Below are 19,509 nucleotides of genomic sequence, written 5' to 3' on the forward strand. Positions count from 1 at the left end.
CTGCTACTGGTGCACTTTTCCTGCTGGTGTTGTGCAATGGGAAATATGTTGGTAGATGAAACCTCCCAATTCTTAAAAGATAATGGAAGTAAATTAAATTGGTTTCATGTTTAACTGTGGATCATTACAAATATGCTTTGTTTTAGTAGTACACAGTGAGTAAAACTACTTATATATACAAAAGAATTATGCATGAACAAACTACTGATCACAAAAAAAGATGCATCGAGATGCATCGGTTATCCTTTGACCATCGCATCGCAGGCCTCTGAATCGTAATCGCATCGAATCGTGAGGTGGCCAGAGATTCCCTCCCCGTAACAAAACATTTGAATCACACTTTAACCACCTTAATATGAGCAACGAGGGATTGCGTTCTAAGATACAACGTGATTTAAGTTGAATTCACATGTTTTTAGTGTATTTTCTGGGCTCTAGACCACACATACATGCATAATAAAGATGTTGTGGTATTCAGAGTTCAGAGTGTTTGTGAATGCACCTCGCAAACAATGTTCCCGCTAATTTTTACAACACCTGTCCAAAACCTGAGAACCTAAGGGAGTCCAACTTCCATTCAGTGGTATTTTGTACATGAGTGGGTTAAAAAGGTCAGCAAGGAGTATTTCACAATGTAGCTTTCTTTTTTGTCCACCTCAGACAAAACAAGCAAAATCAAAAAATCTCACCAGAAGAAAACAACCACCGGTATCACTCAAGCAAGCTCGGCGTAACACTTCCTGTATTCGGTCATCAAGTTCAGCCATCAAAATAAAAGCATGCCCCAGTACCACATCCCCAGCTAGCCATTTTTGGTTCCCAGAAGGTTATGAAAACTGAGCATTTTTCTTGCAGAAACGTTTTTTTGGTTTGGTTTTGAGCATCTGTTGGTTGCCCGTTGGCTGCAGTGGAAAGTTTAAGTTACGTTTTTTTTAACGTTGCGTGGCGGTTACATGGTTGGTTCCCTTGATGTTCCTCAATGCACGGTTTATTAAGCCACTCATATAAGCCACACTTTTAACTCAGAAAGCTGTCAACTCTTGTTCTTCTGTTCCCACATACTCCAACAGTCAGTCCACCTTAAAATACCTTTCTTTTTACTTTAGCTTGGTGAGCGGATGTGGCACTTCCCGTTCATTTCGCCATAATACAGGTTTAGCAAGCAGCATTTAGCTCTGCTAACTCTGTTGCACCGTTAGCTATGCGCTAACCTGCAAAACAGCGCCATGTACCACGCAACGCGCTGTTGATGAACTGATTGGCTGCGTAAGTACAGTAAATACGTGCAAACAGGCTCTCATCATTGGCTAGATAGAGTTTGTCATTGGGTTATACTATACGTTGTTACCGCTTGTTGCTGCCTCTCTCTCGCGGAGTTGCATTGCAAAATGTTACCGAATAAATTGTTTTGTGTTTATTTTATTTACAGTTCAGGTTGGATTTTATTTTGTTGCACAGCAAGAATTTCCTCCGCGCAGAGAACATAAGATCGCGCATGCTCGCAGCTTAGAGGGAACGTTGCTCACAAATGAGGAAGTGTTCCCAGGACAAACCAAGAGACACATTTGTGATTTGAGTGGGTGATGTGCTTAAAAAATGACTGAAGATTGTGACCACCATCCAGAGTCAAGAGGCTATCAAATTCTAGCACAAAGACTCATTACTTTTTTTCTTCTAGTGGGCTCCTCCTGATTTCACATAAATGTCATGCACTTCCACACATGGAGAAACAAGAGCCGCATATAAAGTCAGCAGCAGCGGCGTGTTGTTCCCGACCGTCGCTGCAATCGAGAGAGACAAAGAGAGAGACTGAGAGCGCGCGCGCGCGAGAGAGAGAGTGAGAGAGAGAGAGAGAGAGAGAGAGCTTTCAAAAGAAGACCTTTCAAATCAAAACACCGAGTATCTTCATCTGAAAGTTGCGCTTCTCATCCATGTTTTAGAGTCTAGTCAACACTTCAGTGTGAGGAGAGCTGTACACTTGCAGGAGAGGAAGAATTGCTTTGGAGCTGGCTTGGAGAGAGTTTTGTTTTTTTTAGACGGAAAGAAGACATTATTGCGTGCGTCGTGCAGCAGATGCTGATATTGTCTGTCTGCTGCTTCTCTGTAGCTTCTGTTATTTATGATATATTTATTATTTTATTATAGTACTGATGTACACTTTAGGTCACTGTGATGCCAACACCAACTTGGTTCTGAAATTGCTTTGTAATTTTATTCAATTGCAACTTTATCATGAGTTTATTCCTGTAACTTTACTCTCATAATGTCATATGCAAAAAAAGCACAACTTTATTTTGTAGTTTTTGTAAAGATTACAACTTCTTTTTTTTTTCTCGCAACATTCTCAGAGCATATATTTTCTTTAGTTTTCAAAAAGTCCTTCATATTAATGAGGTAACTCGTTACAACTTTACAGTATACCTGTAAAATGGTGACTGAATTTGATACGACATTAAATACAAAAGGGAAGAAAAAATACATTTTATATAATATAGTATACAAAACCCCCCCCACAAAAAATACAAATTCATCCATGAAGAGAACATCTCTCCAACGTGCCAGACGCCTTCGAATGTGAGCATTTGCCCACTCAAGTCGGTCACGACGACGAACTGGAGTCAGGTCGAGACCCCGATGAGGACGACGAGCATGCAGATGAGCTTCCTCGAGACGGTTTCTCGCAGTTTGTGCAGAAATTCTTTGGTTATGCAAACCGATTGTTTCAGCAGCCGCATACGTAGAAAGCCCACTCCGATGATTAATCGATCAACGCGTGTCCATGCAAGAGGGATCTGTTTTCCAATCTACAAGTGTGTCTTAAAAAGTGTCTTTTAAAAAGCTGACTTCAACCAAATTCATGCAATAATTCTAATTTTTTAGTGTACACTGCCTTATGACCTATACAAATGTTTATTTAATAGTGTTTGGAACCGTTATAAATGAAAGTAGAGAATGTTTGGCATGCAGGGTGGCATGAAGTATGTTTTTTTTCTCTCAAATAAGTGCATCTAAGTCTTAATGTTTGTGCCTTTTTAGTTTGTGTAAACATTCTTTACGCAGTACAAGCTTACAGCATTAGCCAAAACGCATAACCATCCCCATGAGTGTGTTCCTCATGTATAATTCAGCACACACACACACACACAAAATCTAAATTGGGTGCCTGGGAACTCTATAAAACTTTACCATGCAACATACCTAGATTCAATTCACATAATCACATAAGAAGTGTGCCATCATACGGCAGTCAGAGCCTAGCGGTGTAACAGTGTTTTGTATGTACAGTAATCCCGCGTTTATCACGGTTAATTGGTTCCAGACGCAACCGTGATGGGTGAATTTCCACGAAGTAGGGTTCCTTATAAATTGAATATCTTCATAGAGCATAGAAAACCTGTTTACGACCTTCAGAATACGGTTTTTAACATTGGTAGAGCCCTCTAGACATGAAATAACAGCGTCACCTTTATACCCTGGTATTACCCAATACAGTAGACATAATAACAGAAAATAAGACGTTTCAGATATAAATAAGACTTGTGCTCATGTGCGTTGCTTTAAATGTGTTCCAGTGCCAGGGGAGCTGAGTGCAGCTTTTCTGTGACGTCAGGGGTTCAGAGTTGAGTCTTAGCTTGGCGTCGGATATGGAAGCAACAGTAACCTGTTGTTAGATCATTCAAACCTGCAATAAAAGTCTGTTGTTCCAGCGATCAAGTCTGATGCTTGTGTGAAATGAAACCATGCTGGCGGGTAATGCTTCAGTAAATAAAATTCTCAAATAAGAAATGAAACTAATCAAAAAAATATATTATAAAGCTTATTGGTAGAAGTGCAGCGTTGATACTGTAGTTACCCCCTATTTGTGAATGGCAAAAACGCACAAGTAATTGAGACACACATAAAAATACTGAATTTGTATATGTCTATAACCTGCAAAGCATGCTGGGTAACCTGTTGGGGAGTGTGTGAGTGGGCTTCCCAGCCTGTCTTGCTGGTTTTAAATTAGTATTAAATAGTATTGTTTGGCATGTATATTAGTGTGTAAGCGTCTATTCAACTACCAGCAGCATCCGTGTGGTGCAGTTACATTGTGTGTTCCACATGTGTTAATAATTTTTGTTTGCAGTGCGAGTGAGGGAGGCACGTGGGTTGATTAGCTCCTGTTGGTGTGTGTTGTGTTTTTAAGAGTGTAGAAACTATACAGTGGTACCTCTACTTACGAATTTAATTCGTTCTGGGAGGAGCTTCGTAACCTGAAACCTTTGTAAGTAGAGACGCCTTTTGAATGTAAATGCGCTAATCTGTTCCAAGCCCCGCAAAAGTATGATTTTTTTTTAATAAATCATAAAAGAGCATCAGAACATGAAACAAATACATGTTAAAATTAGATTACCGCAAAATAAACATAAAACGAGAGGCTCATAATGTAAAAAAACAGAATAAAGGAAATAATAAAAATATTCATTTACCTTTTAACTGTCACTTTTTGGCCTCTTTGTTTACTGGTCCAGCAGTGTTTTTGCCTCGCGTTTCTTGAAAAACTGATCCAATGACGTCTGCTTTTGCCGGCTTTGACAATCCGTCCGACAATCCCCTTTTCATACTTTTCTATTATCTCCTGCTTTGTTTCTATGGCCAGAAAAAGTCTTTTCCTCTTCTTTTCTCCTTGTCCACTTTTCTGCATGTCTTTCTTGGGGTCCATTGTGAATGATAGCTGTTCGTAGTGGTACCATAGACTGTTTACAGAGCGGGACGGGGACACGAAGAGCATGCTGGGATACACGCATACGCACCGGGTTGCCAGGTAGATTTTTAGGCGATAGCCAATGGCAGAGCAGCTACAAGTTTGTTTACGTTCGGGAAACTCTGGGAGCGGCGAATAGCAGCGCGTACTGTACTGTATTTTTGACTTTGTATCCTGAAACGCCTTCGTAACTAGAGACAATATTTTCCCGTTCTGGTACTTCGTAACCTGAAAAATTCGTGTGTAGAGACATTCGTAAGTAGAGGTACCACTGTACTTTCTGTGCAACTCGAGCTTTACCAATGTAGGGCAAATGAGAAGGGGTGCGTCTTTGGCTGTTTACGTATTTCACCAGGAAGGCCAAGTGTTCCCAAGCAGGGCATTTTAACAAACTTTTACGAATACATGGACCGTGACACCCTTGTCACACGTCTCCACTCAAGTTCTCCCTCCCGCAGAGTCTATTGAAGTGAACAAGAGTGATTACTTTGCCTCGAAGTGGAGGTGATATCCATGTAGACTTGTTGAAGCTGTCATGTCAACTGGCATAGCCGTTGCTGCTGTGTTCTCTTAATGCTCATGGAGAAACCGCTCGTATCATTCTTCACCTAGGATTGAACGTCCTGCTCCAGGTTGACAACGCTTATTAAGTATCGCACCATGAGCCCACAATTGTTCATCAACCTCAAGATTAAAAGCGATGCCACACAACGAGTGAGAGAAAGAGGAGAATAAAAAAAAAAAAAGGCAAAAGCTTTGGGGACCAACTATACAATGTGTGTTTTCTCGATCAATTGTCTCCCCCCTGAGGGTCTCCCGATGCTGAATCACATCCCGGGATAGATTGTACAGACGGAAATAAAATAGACTTTGATGCACTATAACGTTGAAAAATATCTGCATAAATAGATGTTCCGGTAAACTACCTGTTCAATGAACTACTGAGTTGCAGATGGTGGGTGCGTGGTCCACAAAAGCAAATAACCACCACACTGCAAAATCTAAATTTCAAGAAAGTAAAAGTCCCATTTTATGCAACAGTTTCTATTGCTTTTTTTTTCTGAAAAGCCAAATGACCTTGTCAAGCAATTTTCACATGAGAAAAATAATGTTACATAATGTTACATTATATGAAGAATATTTGTTTTAAATGAAGAGTAAAACTGGTTACCTAACTTTCTAAATGTAAGAACGGGCTCACACACAGAAGGTATATCTAAAGATTTGCTGATTTCAGAACAAAAAATGTGAAGGCTGCACTGCACATTTCCTACAGTGTACCAAGATTTATTATATTCACTCTAGTCATAAAATCGTATTCATCTTGTGTTTTTTTTCATTAAATACAAGGTAAATGTGCGTAAGATTATTAAACTTGATTCAAACAAATATTACTCTTTCTTTTTATCGAGTTTATAAATTGAAAATCTAGCAAATTTACATGCAAATCAAGCCAAAAAAAGATTTCAGATAGAGTTTATGACAAGAGGTTGTCTTAAACTAAGCACATTTTCCACACATTACACTTTTTTTAAATAAGAAAGTCCCATTCATTTAATTAGAATATGTTTCATGCTTGTTGAACAGCTAAGCTGTGGAAAAACAATGAGTCTGCTGACGAAAACACCACGGGAGGGGTGAGAAAATAGAAAAGAGCTTAGTCACAATATAACATCCAGTTGAGGCAGCTGAATACTCGTCATTATGTCGACACATCAATTCATGGCCACTATTAGAACTACGCACGACAGGAGGTTCGCTTCTGTCAACACACCTCTCACTCACAGACGCGAACTGAGATTTTGTATAATTTGTGGTGGAAAGAAGAGAAGAAAGAAGAAAAAAAAAGTAAAAATAGAGGTAAACTCTCCACTTAACAATCTAGCTTTTATTAGCACATTCTCTAACAAAATGACAGGAGGGTCACTTCTGTGAACACACCTCTAACTCACCCGTGCAACCTAAGAAATGTAACTGAGCAGTAACAATGTAACGCAACAATAAAGCTAAAAGTACCTCCACTAGATGGTGCCCTGCAAATACTGTATGAATTGAGAGAGCATATATTTTGGTGTGGATTATGATTTAAAGTCTAAACAAGTAGTACAAATAAAAGCCAAGTCCGAACCTAACAGTCCATCTTTTATTGTCATACTCTCCAGCAAAGCGACAAGCTTCCGATAGTGACTACATGAAGGAACGAGAGCCCCGCTTCACTCTGTGGGGGTGGATGGACGGGACCACTTCTCCCTTAACACAGGCTGCAGCGTGCAAAGTGAGAGGCATGGTCAACTTGGAGAGGATAAGTACAGCCGGGAATGGGAGCATTTTTACAGCCTTGTTTGCAGGCCATCTAAACGATACAGCGAGATCTTTTCCATTACGGCTGGAGCCGAGTGGCTGTGTAACTCTGTGACAGCGACAGCCCATCATAAATCTCATTTCACAGACACTCTTTGTGAATGAGCCTCCTCTCTCTTCCGACAAAATGTCACCTTACGCCGCCAGTAGATAATCAGAGATGAGACGAGGTTGCCGCGAGCGTTCCCTGTCCAATTGAGTGAAACTCATATTCATGGGCATTAAAGCCCCATTGGCAAGCAGTGATCATATTAATTTACTAGCATTGAGCACAGACTGTTTGCTTATTAAAATAAAGCCTCTTCCTTTCTGAGACGCATGCATAAACTCTGATAAGAGCAAAGCAAATAATATGATAATCACCAGCATCTCACCTTCCTTTAATCCATTTATTTTCATCTCTAGCACACCTTAAAGCAACAATGCTGTATGTACAAACTGATAAATAACGGCTTGATGGTGCATTCACTTGACTTAAGGAGAATAGTGTAACTGCTGTTGCTATGGTAACCCCGGGATGCTCTACTTTAGGGTGTACCAGCCAGGACACATGGACACTGCTCGGAGTTGCGTTGATGTGTGTATTTGTATGTATTAGCATGTTAGCATGTGCATTATTTAGCTCCGCTCCTTTTGCTCTTTTGCATCCATGCAACTTGAATTTAGTTAGCTATTCAACAGACGTTAATTATTCATGAATGCAACACTAATACGCAATTTAAAGGCTAGTGTCCTCTATGGGGAATTTCTGTGTACATTTTGGAACAAACAGATTACAAAGTATATTTTTTGGAGGGCTGTTATCCCACAGTTTTTATTATTTTTTATTGTTCACGAGTGAGGGAAGGATGGAACGCAAGATCGACAAGCAAATCGGTGCGGCGTCTGTAGTGATGCGGTCCGCTGTGGTGAAGAGGGAGCTGAGCCAAAAGGCAAAGCTCTCAATTTACCGGTCGATCTACGTTCCTACTCTCGCCTACGATCATGAGCTTTGGGTAGTGACCGAAAGGACAAGATCGTGGGTACAAGCGGCCGAAATGAGTTTTCTCTGTAGGGTGGCTGGGCTCTCCCTTAGAGATAAGGTGAGAAGCACGGTCATCCGGGAGAGACTCGGAGCAGAACCACTACTCCTCCGCATTGAGAGGAGCCAGATGAGGTGGCTTGGGCATCTGGTCAGGATGCCTCCCGGACGCCTCCCTGGGGAGGTGTTCAGGGCAAATCCGAACGGTGGAAGGCCTCGGGGAAGACCCAGGACACGTTGGAGAGACTATGTCTCCCAACTGGCCTGGGAACGCCTCGGGATCCGCCAGGAGGAGCTGGACGAAGTGGCCGGGGAGAGGGAAGTCTGGGCCTCCTTGCTTAGGCTGCTGCCCCCTCGACCCGATCTTGGATGAGAGGGAGAAGATGGATGGATGGATGGATGGATGGATGGATATCCAACATTAACTTACCACCATGGTGTGTCTTTTTTTCACAACTGTAAATTACATTTTTGGTGCCCCCTACGGGTTGTGGTTTATAATGATTAGACAAACGGCCCAAGACATTTTGCTTGAAGACGGCCATGTTTTTCAACCAATCTTGCTCAAATGTTACAGACTTGCGCTTGTCAGTCCCCTAAAATGTTTCTACCAAATTTTGTGGTGAGAAATTTAAAGTCCGTTATGCCCAGATAACAAATATACCTTAATGATTTCGGGTTAAATGACTTGAAGGAAGGAAGGGATGAAGGAAGGAAGGATGATAAAAATACTTGATTCCTTACTGTTGCTTTAAAGAAATGGATTCGACCTGCCCCACCTTGGCAGCCGCCCTTGCCTTTGAAAGATGGCCGTGATGCAAAAAGGCAGTGCAAAACAACATCAGCTCATCCAGAGACTCTGTGAACCATGACGTCCAGGTGAATAAGTGCCTGTTTACAAAGCAGTTGTTCTTCCTTGTCCAGTGCAGGGAGGTCTAAAAGCAGCCCAACGAGCAGCCAACCAGCAAAGCAACAGAGGCCAAATATGGGAGCTCATCCCCAGAGATGGAAAACTGCCTCCAGTAAATGACATTTGTAGAAAGGTAGATAGAGGGGTGGTATTAATGTAACAGTCTGTTACTTAAGTATAAAATGAATTACTTATGCCTATTTTGGAGAACAAAAACGTAAACCTTTGTAAACGCTGCGGTCATCATCCCTATCTAAACACTGAAATAAGTATACAGTGGAACCTCGGTTTGTGTGCGCCCATGTTTGTGTATTTTTCAATTTCTCCGTAGGGTGGTGCACAGAGACTGAAAATGACTGGTTGTCCAATGCCATGAAAGCCACCATTTTCTTCGTAGTAGTCGAAGATATTTTTTGACGTTCTTATTTTGTTAACACAGGTAAACAGGAAGTGGTGCCCAGCGTTCTTATTTTGAAGGCCAGAAGCATGTTGTGTGTAGTGAGAAGATCCCTTGACTGTTGCTAAAGTGACGAGCTGTGCACATGAATAAACGTGCCGCCTGCAGCCGTGGCCAAAGCATTTTATATACACAGAACATCCACAACATCAGCAGGCATCCTGACATCAACAACAGCAACAATAACTTCCATCCTGGTGAAGATAGAAGAAATCAAGGGCGCTAATGTTGCCAAATACCAGAAAAAATCAACAAGATGTTGAGAAGTTGTCGGTGTGGATGCCCTCCTCTCTCCGCTCTTTGCCGTTTTCCCAAAAACAGTCTTCAATAAAAGGGAAATTTATGTTAAATGTTCATTTAACCATTTAATTTGTTATTTATAATTATTTTTGCATTTTTTTCTGCCTGTAAAACTACAGTTATTCTCAATAAAATGTATTTTTGTTAATATTTGGCTGTCTGGAACAGATGAATTGGATTTTTAATTGGATGGCCAATTAATTTAAATGTATGTGAAAATTCCCATTTTTTAATTTTAGATTTTTGTCCTGTAAACGCACCCTTGCAGTTGACTTAGCAGCCTGAACAACAATAAACATTTCAGGAAAACTATACTCCAGTTTTACGAAAGGTACGGTGTCTTTATCGTTAACTTCTTTTTACACTTGTGTGACACTTTTGAACAATAACAAGTGAAATGCCTGACCTTTACGGGTTTTATGTTAACAGTACATTTGGTGTTAAAATGTTATTTAAACATGATCTTTATAGTTAATAAAGGTTTTATATTGGCCACAGTTTGAACCTGGAACAGATTATTTCTATTTCCATTCAATCCTATGGGAAATATTGCTTTGAACTCATAAAAATATATCTTATACTGAATAGGGATATCGGATATGCAATGAAACCATCCACAGTGTAAAAAGTTATGCTTGAAACCTCCCGGCCACTCAAAAATTCCAACTGCCTTCCGACGGATGTTCAAAGATAATTGTCATTCTTCACTGTGAAGCGTTAAAGCATAGTAAAAAGATGAAATATACTGAGGAGTTCAATTAAATGGCCAAACACCCTTGAATGATTTAATTGATGCTTCAAAGTGAGCACTGAGATTGCGTCTGACGTCCGTGGTTAGGTTAGCAGCCTGACACCAGCGAGTGCTTAGCAACAGAGCTTGCAGCATCACACGTGGGACAGATGGACTCAGCAGCTGTCGGAGTCTTGTTGCCGCCTCGTCTTTCTTGTTGTTCTTTTGTTGTTTTGCTATTACACAATCATGTCACTCGCTGGCAACCTTTTAAAACTGTCCACCAGTGCATATCTTTAATGCTTCAAAGACATTATGCTTAAGTGGAAACGTGTAAGCTTCTTAAAAAATGCTAATGTAATATGCCATTACCATCATTATGATGTCAAAGCATGATTGTAGTGTCATTGATGACTACAAGACATATGGTGGACATTTATTATCTTTCCATGAGCCCAGCATGAGGCGCGCATGCAAACAAGAAGGTTAAACCGAGGCTCTAGACTGCGACTCAATGGTCGCATTTTGAGATTAAAATATCAGGCATCTCGAGTAAATTTTTCATCTACTCGCGCACGGGCGACCAGATAAAAGTACACCTGTTAACAAGGGACGCACTTTGTCCCTTCTTACCATGAGAATGAAAAACTGTGTAAAATGTGGCCTCAATTGACGACAGCTTGTCACAGTCTAAGCCTATCGATGCCAGCGTGTGTGATCGCTCATGTTTCAATCGCATTCAATCGACTTTTCTACCATCTTTGTTTACACATTTTACCTGGCTCCAATGTCTCTCTGGCGGCAGCTAGTTAGCTATAGTTATCCGCTTAGCCTCTGGTCCACCGACTCCAAATGTGACGGGTTTTTTTGGTTTGTTTTTTTACCACGGTGACATTTTGTCTTTAAAACAAACAAGCAATGCGGTTCATTCGGAGCTCGTTTTTGGCCCACAGGGAAGCTAAGCTGACAAAGATGAAGAATATTTGCTTCAACTCTTAGTATTTTTATCACTCTTCAATTCAGACATGATGCCTGTATTTAATGACAAATGAGCACAAACTAGCTTAAAGACAATGAGCACACTATTTGAGTGGAGCTGTGCTTTGCAGTGTGGAACCTAACTGCCAACACATGCCACATGCCATGTGGGGGTAGCATGTTAAAAAGCTAAAAAGTTAAAAATACGGCATTTGAAGAACAACACTTGACGGAGTATGGTGAATTTTGCAGAATCATGGCAGCTCAGGGTAAAATAGCAGCTAATGCAGCCATGTGGCTAACAGTCATCCGTATGTGTGTGACAGTCGGACAGCGAAGCTAATAACCCGAAAAATAATAGAATTTATGCAGCCTTTCTCAGCGGTGGAAGACACCAGGTTCGACAAAATCTCCTTATAGAAGGTGTATCATCCTCGGGAAGTTTCACAAGTTGTCTTCAAAAAGTAAGTTAAATACGTTTTTGTGTAAATGAAGGTGATTTTATGGTTCTTTTTTTCATATCATATAGCAAGTAGCAGGGGTGCAGCCAGGATTTCTGGGTCCTATGAAAAAAATCACGTTGCTAGCCCCCGTCTGGATTAATTAATTACTAATTTATTATTAGTTACTGTACCTATTTTTGGGGCCCCCTGGCAGTCAAGGGACCTTGGAATTGTCCTGACTTTTCCCCTGGCCAATAGCACGCATCATAAATAAATTGAAAAATGTATAATTAAATATTAATAGGTATCGGTATCGGCCGATTTCAGTCACATAAAACACAAATACCTCACCTCTACTTTGTTTTTGTCAAAGTATCTTAAATAGTGCTGGAAGTTGGATACACCCGCACATCATAAACCTGCACACTCAACTTCTACACTTCAACACTTCAACACAGGACAGATTTCTATCAGAAGGATATTTCAATTGTTATTTTATTCCGTTAATTGTGTTATTTTTAACAAAAAAACATATACTGTATTATTGAACAATTACTTTCCCATGTATTATTATTACTCTAAAACAGGCATCAAATTAAATTCAGGTTTGTGTCAAATAGTAATTTTTTTTCCACAGAATTATTGGTTAAAAAAAACCCTGGTTGGCCCGGCCAACAAGGTGGACCTTATTTATTTTTGCAGAATTTGGCAATCCTACCAATTAATTTGACCATTTTATTTTAATATTATTGAATATTTTTTGTTGCTGACAAACTTGTGCTCCACACTTCAGCCCAGTAGTTGACAGTAACAAAATTGGCCATGATGCAAAACAAGGCGTATGTTGTATCCTGGTCAATAGATGTCAGTAATGTTACATTGGTGAGACATTACCTTAGATTACATTACCTTCACAATGCATGGAATAAGTCATGATAAAGTAAGAAAAATGTTTTCCTCTTATTCTCTGGGGAAATTGTAATTTTTTGTCTTCTTACTTTGTCGTTCTTCCCCACTCCGTTTGAAACCCTTTCTTAAGGTTAGAATAAATAAACTGGAGGCTAACTACTTAGCTCGCTTGCATCCTAAGCCTAAAGCGGCGGCTGTCTCTTGTGTCCCTGCAGTGATCCGGTAGCCTGCGCATTACAGTTGTGCAATGTAATGTAAACAAAGAATAATGGGAGTGTAAAGGTGACTATAGGGGTGTTATTTCATATCTACAGTGCTCTAACAATGGTAAAAACTGTATTTAGAAAGTCATAAACAGGTTTTTTTATGCTCTAACTATGAAAATATTCTACTTTACGAATACCGAATCCTACTTCAGTAACCTAATTTACTTATCACGGTCGGGTCTGGAACCAATTAACTACAATAAACAAGGAACAACAGTACTACCGCCGAAGACAGAATATCGCCATGTCATGTCACTGCACATTTATACACAACAGAATGCCGGTTTAACAGGCTGTGTGAAAGGGGCTTTTCATAAATGTCACAGAGGTGAATCAAGTTCAAATAAGTTCTTGTGTACAAAACTGGCACAAAAGAGCCGCGATAGAATCTGCTTTTGCCTTTTCACACAGAACCCAGCAACACGGCACAGTTCGACAACTGTGTGCACTTTCAAAGAGCAACACAAGATCCCACAATCAGATAATTGCTTGATCGTGAAATACATGCCAGACAGCGACGCTTTCAAGTGTCATCCCGCCTCTGTTGCAGATTTGATCTGTCGGGTTTGGCAACAGATATGGTAATGATGGAGCGAAGTTCATACAGTATAAACTATACAAGTGCCGCAAAGGAGCTGTAACAGAAGCTAATTTATCTACCTTTGCCTTTTACACAGAACCCAGTGGGGTATTGCCACAATTCTATATTATTATACCATATATGTGGGACGCCAGTACCATTCATACAGAATAGTGACACAGAAAAAGATGCCAACTTTACCAGGCAGTGTGAAAGTGGATAAAAAGCCATGTCTCTGTTGTAATCAAGCCAAGGAGGACCACCCACAGCGCCGGTCCACAGCTCTCAGTTGTCTGCCTCCTCCTAGCGAATGATTCCATGGCAGGGCTCAAGAGTTAATACAGCTGAAGCCGCAAGGGCCCTGAGGGAGGGGGGTCGGGGTTCGGGTGGGGGGCGTCTAATGAAGTGACTGAGGGCTGACTGTCCCTGACCGCCGACAAGCCATCAGATGACTAGCGAGCACTCTAAGCTCCACCGAGCGTGAACCGCCCGATCAACCACGAGTCCTTCGGATCAATTAGCCGGCTTAATCGTGGCAGTCCCTCCCCCAAAAGGTCCCCCGGTTTACCACTGTATCTGTCATTTTTACTGCTCCACCACCGCCATCTATCAGCCGCCACCTCTGCTTTAACACCGCATTGATGTTCCTGCTTGGTAAACGGTAATCAATGTCTTCACAACTGAGGGCTGCTTTAAATGATTTTTTTTTTTCCTCCTCAGGAGAGCTGGCTGTGCGTTGGCTTATATTACTTGTGAGGACATAAATCTGTCGGACTCACTTTGAATTGAAGTTGTGGTGTACACAAGATGAACATTAGCTCAACTTGCTTATAGCGTATCATAACAACAGTGAGGTTTTTGCATGATTTGTGGTCAGCGAGGGAAGGGAAAGTGTGAGCAAGCTTGCTTGGATGCAGGAATGCAGTCACTTTTGCACCATAAATCACTATCAGCCCATTGTGCCATGTGGGTTACTGCTTCATGGTCCCTATAAAGTATACATTGCTTAAACCAGCAGTCCACAACACAAGCATTCTAGGTACGGATGGACAAAAAGCCGTCTTCTTATGCAGGTTTAATATGTGACGGGATACAGTGTCAAATGGTAAAAAGCCACTGAGCGATTTGGTTCAATAGGAACACGAATTAAACCTCTGGCTTTGATCCATTTCATCATCAATTCAGTGTGTTTGAGGCACAAAATGGCCACTAACAGATTGATAATGATTTAGATTTTTTTTTGGAACATTTTACCTAAAATATGCGTTCATTTTAAGGCTGCAACTAATGATTATTTTAGTAGTCGATTAATCTGAAGCTTGTTGTTTTGATTAATTGAGTAGTCAGTTAGGCCCGAGACGGACCAAATCAATGTGAACCAAACACAGTTAGTGGTTTGGTCTGCAACATATCACAAAATAGGCAAAGATGTCGATCACTGTTTTCCAAAGTCAAAGCTGATGTGTGTGAGTATCTTGTTTTGCCTTAAACACAAATATAATAGGTCTGCTTTTATGGATGCCTCAGGAAATGTAAAAAATATTATTATTTGATATTATTTGAGAAGCTGAAGTTAAAGGACATTTACATCCATCCATTTTCTATTCCGCTTATTCTCGTTAGGGTCGCAGGGGTATGCTGGAGCCTATCCCAGCTGACTTTGGGCAAGAGGCAGGGTACACCCTGGACTGGTGGCCAGCCAATCGCAGGGCACATATAGACAAACAACCATTCACACTCACATTCATACCTATGGACAATTTAGAGTCGCCAATTAACCTAACATGCATGTTTTTGGAATGTGGGAGGAAACCGGAGAAAACCCACACACGCACGGGGAGAACATGCAAACTCCACACAGAAATGCCCAAGCGGAGATTCAAACCAAGGTCTTCCCAATCTCCTGACTGTGTGGCCCAACATGGTAACCACTCAACCACGGTGCAGCTTGGATATTTACATTTTTTAATGAAAAAAAACAATTAATCGAATATCAAAACGGTTGTTAAATGATTGTACCATCGATTTATCATCACTTCATTGATTAATTGTTGCAACTCTGAAAAAAATGTCGTATGTCAAAGGTTTGCAGTAAGTAGAAAATACTATATTTCCTAAAAGGAACCATATTTCCTTATATAGTGTCCAGGTACACTGAAGGAGTGAGGTGTTTATTAGAAGAGAACCCTTTATTTTGTACTACAGAATTATTTGTAGAATTTTTCACCAAAATGCATCATTCGAATATGTTCGAATAATATAATTACAATATTCTGCAGGTGTTCATTCCAGGTGTGGTTATTTGTTTCAGGGGATAATTGAGGCATGTCTTCTCCTAAAGAGGAGGCTGCTATTTTGAGGAATTTGTTTTTGTTTTTTTTTAACCCTTAAAATAATGTTTATGTTTAGAAATACTAAACATACTGTGGGAAAAAATGACTTATTTCAACCATGGCTGAGTACACTTATTTACTCAACTGCAGAGAACACCAAGTGTCTATTAGCAGTAGGGTGTTTAATGGAGGAGATCCCATTTTTTAATAATAAATAAATCAAATGCATCACTATGTAACAGCACAGTCGAGCGTCCAGCTCCCATCTCGTCACACAGCGCAAAAAAAACGGTGTTCATGGGTCTCGTCTTATAACGCTAATAACATCAGTCAACACAGCGTTTAGTTCCAGACTCATCTGCCTCCTACCAGCACTTCTCTATGTACAGCCATGGAAAAAATGATTAGACCACCCTAGCTTCTTCAGTTTCTTGTTCATTTTAATGCCTGATACAACTAAAATGTACCTTTGTTTGGTCAAATATAACAATGATAACAAAAACATTTTGGCAGTACAATGCTATAGCTATGGCTGATTTTGGTTATTATGAAGGAAACCACGGAATTTACTAGATATCAGTTCTTACATTAAACTGTTCTGAGCTATATTTGTTAAACAAATGTACCTTTAGTTGTACCAGGCATTAAAATGGATCAATAAACTGAAGAAACAAGGGTGGTCTAATCATTTTTCCATGACTGTATGATACAGTGTGTCCAGTGTGCATTGGGCGAGACTCTCTTAATTAGGGCGCCCGATCCGTTTTTTGCATTAATACAGCAAAAAAAAAAGTAAAGAGGTGGATACAAAACTACCAAAATAGAAAAAGCCGCAGGATTACGACACAGTATTATTATTATTATTATACAGTAGAGCCCTGCCTATTCATGGTTTAGCGTATTCACAGCTTTAAATTGTAAATAATGTTGTTTTTTTATGGTAACTTAAATAGAAAATGTTTTGATGGCACTATCTACAGAGGGAAAGGGTGCTGCAGCTATGAATCCAGCAGAGGGCGCTGTCTCACAAGTCATTTCACTCAACATTTTAAAGCAGGACGTTTGGTAAATATGCCTGTAATTGTTTCTTCATGTGTAAAACTGCATTTAAAATATGTTTAATAAGAGTGAGAGGCGTACTATAAGGTTTAGAGTATCACAAGTGGGCATTTTTAGAGCTTTTTATGGGTGTGCCCGTTATTCACAGTTTTTCGCCATTTACATGGGTCTTAGAATGTAATCATGGCGAATAGCGGGAGCTCCTGTTAAGGTTTCTCCTCCCTCAATACAGCGACAATGGATTATGAAGCACTGAATGCGCCTTGCACGCTAGCTCTATATGGTCACGTGCAATATGATCACACAGGTATTCAGTAGGAAACTGTAGTATAATCATAACTGGCCTCTATTAACATGATTGCACATGCAAAAGCCTCCTATAGCAACAGACTACAGAAACACAGTGAACATGCTGTAGGTTATATATGAATATAATTATCTTTTACCACTAAAGTACCTTTTGAAAATCAGCGTGTAAAAGAACATTATTAATCACAAATAAATAACCCCAAAAGGTACTTTTAGTGTGAAATTGTGCAAAGGTCTCACTAGAATAGCCTCATAGGTAAGTTTCTTTTTCGCCATCTTTGTCCAAAACAAAGGGTCAATAAAGGGTCACGGTCTTCCTAGGTGACAACTTCCTACTCCCGATTAAAAAATTTAAGCCATGGATTGATCGCCTTTGGCCTGTCACCCCCCCCCCCCCCCCAACCCCCCCAAATAGCACTTAGCACAGCGGTAAGTACAGTATAGAGCACACACACACACACACACACACACGTATATACAGACACTGTAGTGCACGGATGACTTGGTGAAAAGTGCAGACACCCCCAGAGGATTACTTGAACATTTTTAACCTCTGCCAAGGTCACTGGATAATATCTACAAATCATGACCCTCAATATGAAGCACGCACAGGTCCATCCACTGACTGCAGCAAGCCCTTTGGTTCACCAGTCTTTTAAATATGTAAAAAAAAACTCATTTAAATAAAAGCAATCTACACCACGATTACATGCATTATGCTGACATGCTGTAGATACTAATCAAACGTGTGAATGAATATCCATTAGAACCACATTAAAGTGTACAACGACTAATTATGGATGATAATGTAAGCAAAGCATGCAGTGTGAAGCCAAACGAACATGACAGCAGTTTTTTTCATTTTCTGCATAAATGAAAGCCAACACGCCAAAGCACACGACTGTTCTACCGATTCACTTTTTTTTAAATTGCAAGTATGAAGTCAGGATTGTTGCATCGCGGCTTCAGTGCTCGGACGGTGGCACACGTCCAAGTTGCCCCAACCGAATGCATCCTGTTGGCGCATCAAGTGGCTTCAACGCTGCTTTGTGTGCGTCGTTGAATTTGAACTTAACACTTTTTGCGCGAGTCTTCACGGTTAAGTGCGTGCAAGTGGCAACAAGTTACGCCGAATTGCCGGCAAAGGCTGCACACTAATACTCTGCAAAAAGACAAAAAGTGCTTCCTTACCTTTTGCTGGCCACGTCCACGGCGTCAGGACTCAACGAAGACCGCCTCTCTGCAAGGCTGCACCGTGTAACTGATCCCGAGTGGTGGAAATGAAGCTTCTCTCGTGCGCGCACCACCCGCACTTGTCTTGCATCCACGCCGCGCGTCTGGCGCAGGACAAAGCAAGCCGCTCTCGGCACTGCGCGATATACGAAGCCCCTGGTGGTGATGGGAGGAAGCTACAACAAGAGGAGAGAGAGAGAGAGAGTAAAAGAGAGAGGGGGCGGTCAAATGAGAGTATTTTATAGAGAGCAGCCCTCTTTAAAAGACAAGCAAAAAGATGTGTGCAGAATGTACAGGAGAGGAAATAAATGCGTGGCCTTACCTTCAGCGACCCCTTAAGTTGAGCACTGTCACATTGCCCTGGAGTGTTTGTGTTTTCACCCACTAAAAAACATACTGCCATGGAAAACAAGTTTACAATAGTTTTACATGTATAGAAGTTATACATTGCTCAACTGCACAGAGCACAGGTGTGCAGCAGAGGTAAGGGGTAGAGGATGACCTTTTGTATGTGTAAATGCATTATTATAATAGCATTGCATATATTGTTTTATTTTTTTCCACAAAAAACATACTTTGTTTGTTTCAGTGGATTCATTGAGGCATGGTGTCTATTAGAGTGGAAGCTAGTTTGAGGATATACTGTAAGTATTTAAATCTGTGCTTTATTTCACAATTTTTACAATGTTAAAAAAAAAATGTGATTGTCACAATCCATGACTTAGCCTGTGTGACAGTTTTGTTTGTTTCCACTTTTATGCCTTAGTTCCTGTTGTATGCTCTTATTTTGGTAGCCCTTCCTGTTTTGCCTGGTTTGTGTCCGTCTGCTCTGCGTTTTCCTTTATCACTTGCACCTGTTGCTAATTTGAGTTCTCC

General features: G+C 40.6%; 1 protein-coding gene across 3 annotated transcripts in view; it reads right to left on the reverse strand.

Moving 5' to 3' along the window:
- The window catches only part of LOC129186726 (cadherin-22-like), a 220,871-nt gene extending 202,134 nt beyond the window's left edge, over positions 1-18,737 (reverse strand). For all 3 annotated transcript variants that reach the window (XM_054785257.1, XM_054785259.1, XM_054785258.1), the window contains exon 1: positions 18,592-18,737. The gene's annotated coding sequence lies outside the window, so the exon portion shown is untranslated. The remainder of the gene's footprint in view (positions 1-18,591) is intronic.
- Between the last annotated feature and the right edge of the window lie 772 nt (positions 18,738-19,509).

This window comes from Dunckerocampus dactyliophorus, chromosome 8 (genome assembly GCF_027744805.1).
Source record: "Dunckerocampus dactyliophorus isolate RoL2022-P2 chromosome 8, RoL_Ddac_1.1, whole genome shotgun sequence".
NCBI classification, from domain to species: domain Eukaryota; kingdom Metazoa; phylum Chordata; class Actinopteri; order Syngnathiformes; family Syngnathidae; genus Dunckerocampus; species Dunckerocampus dactyliophorus.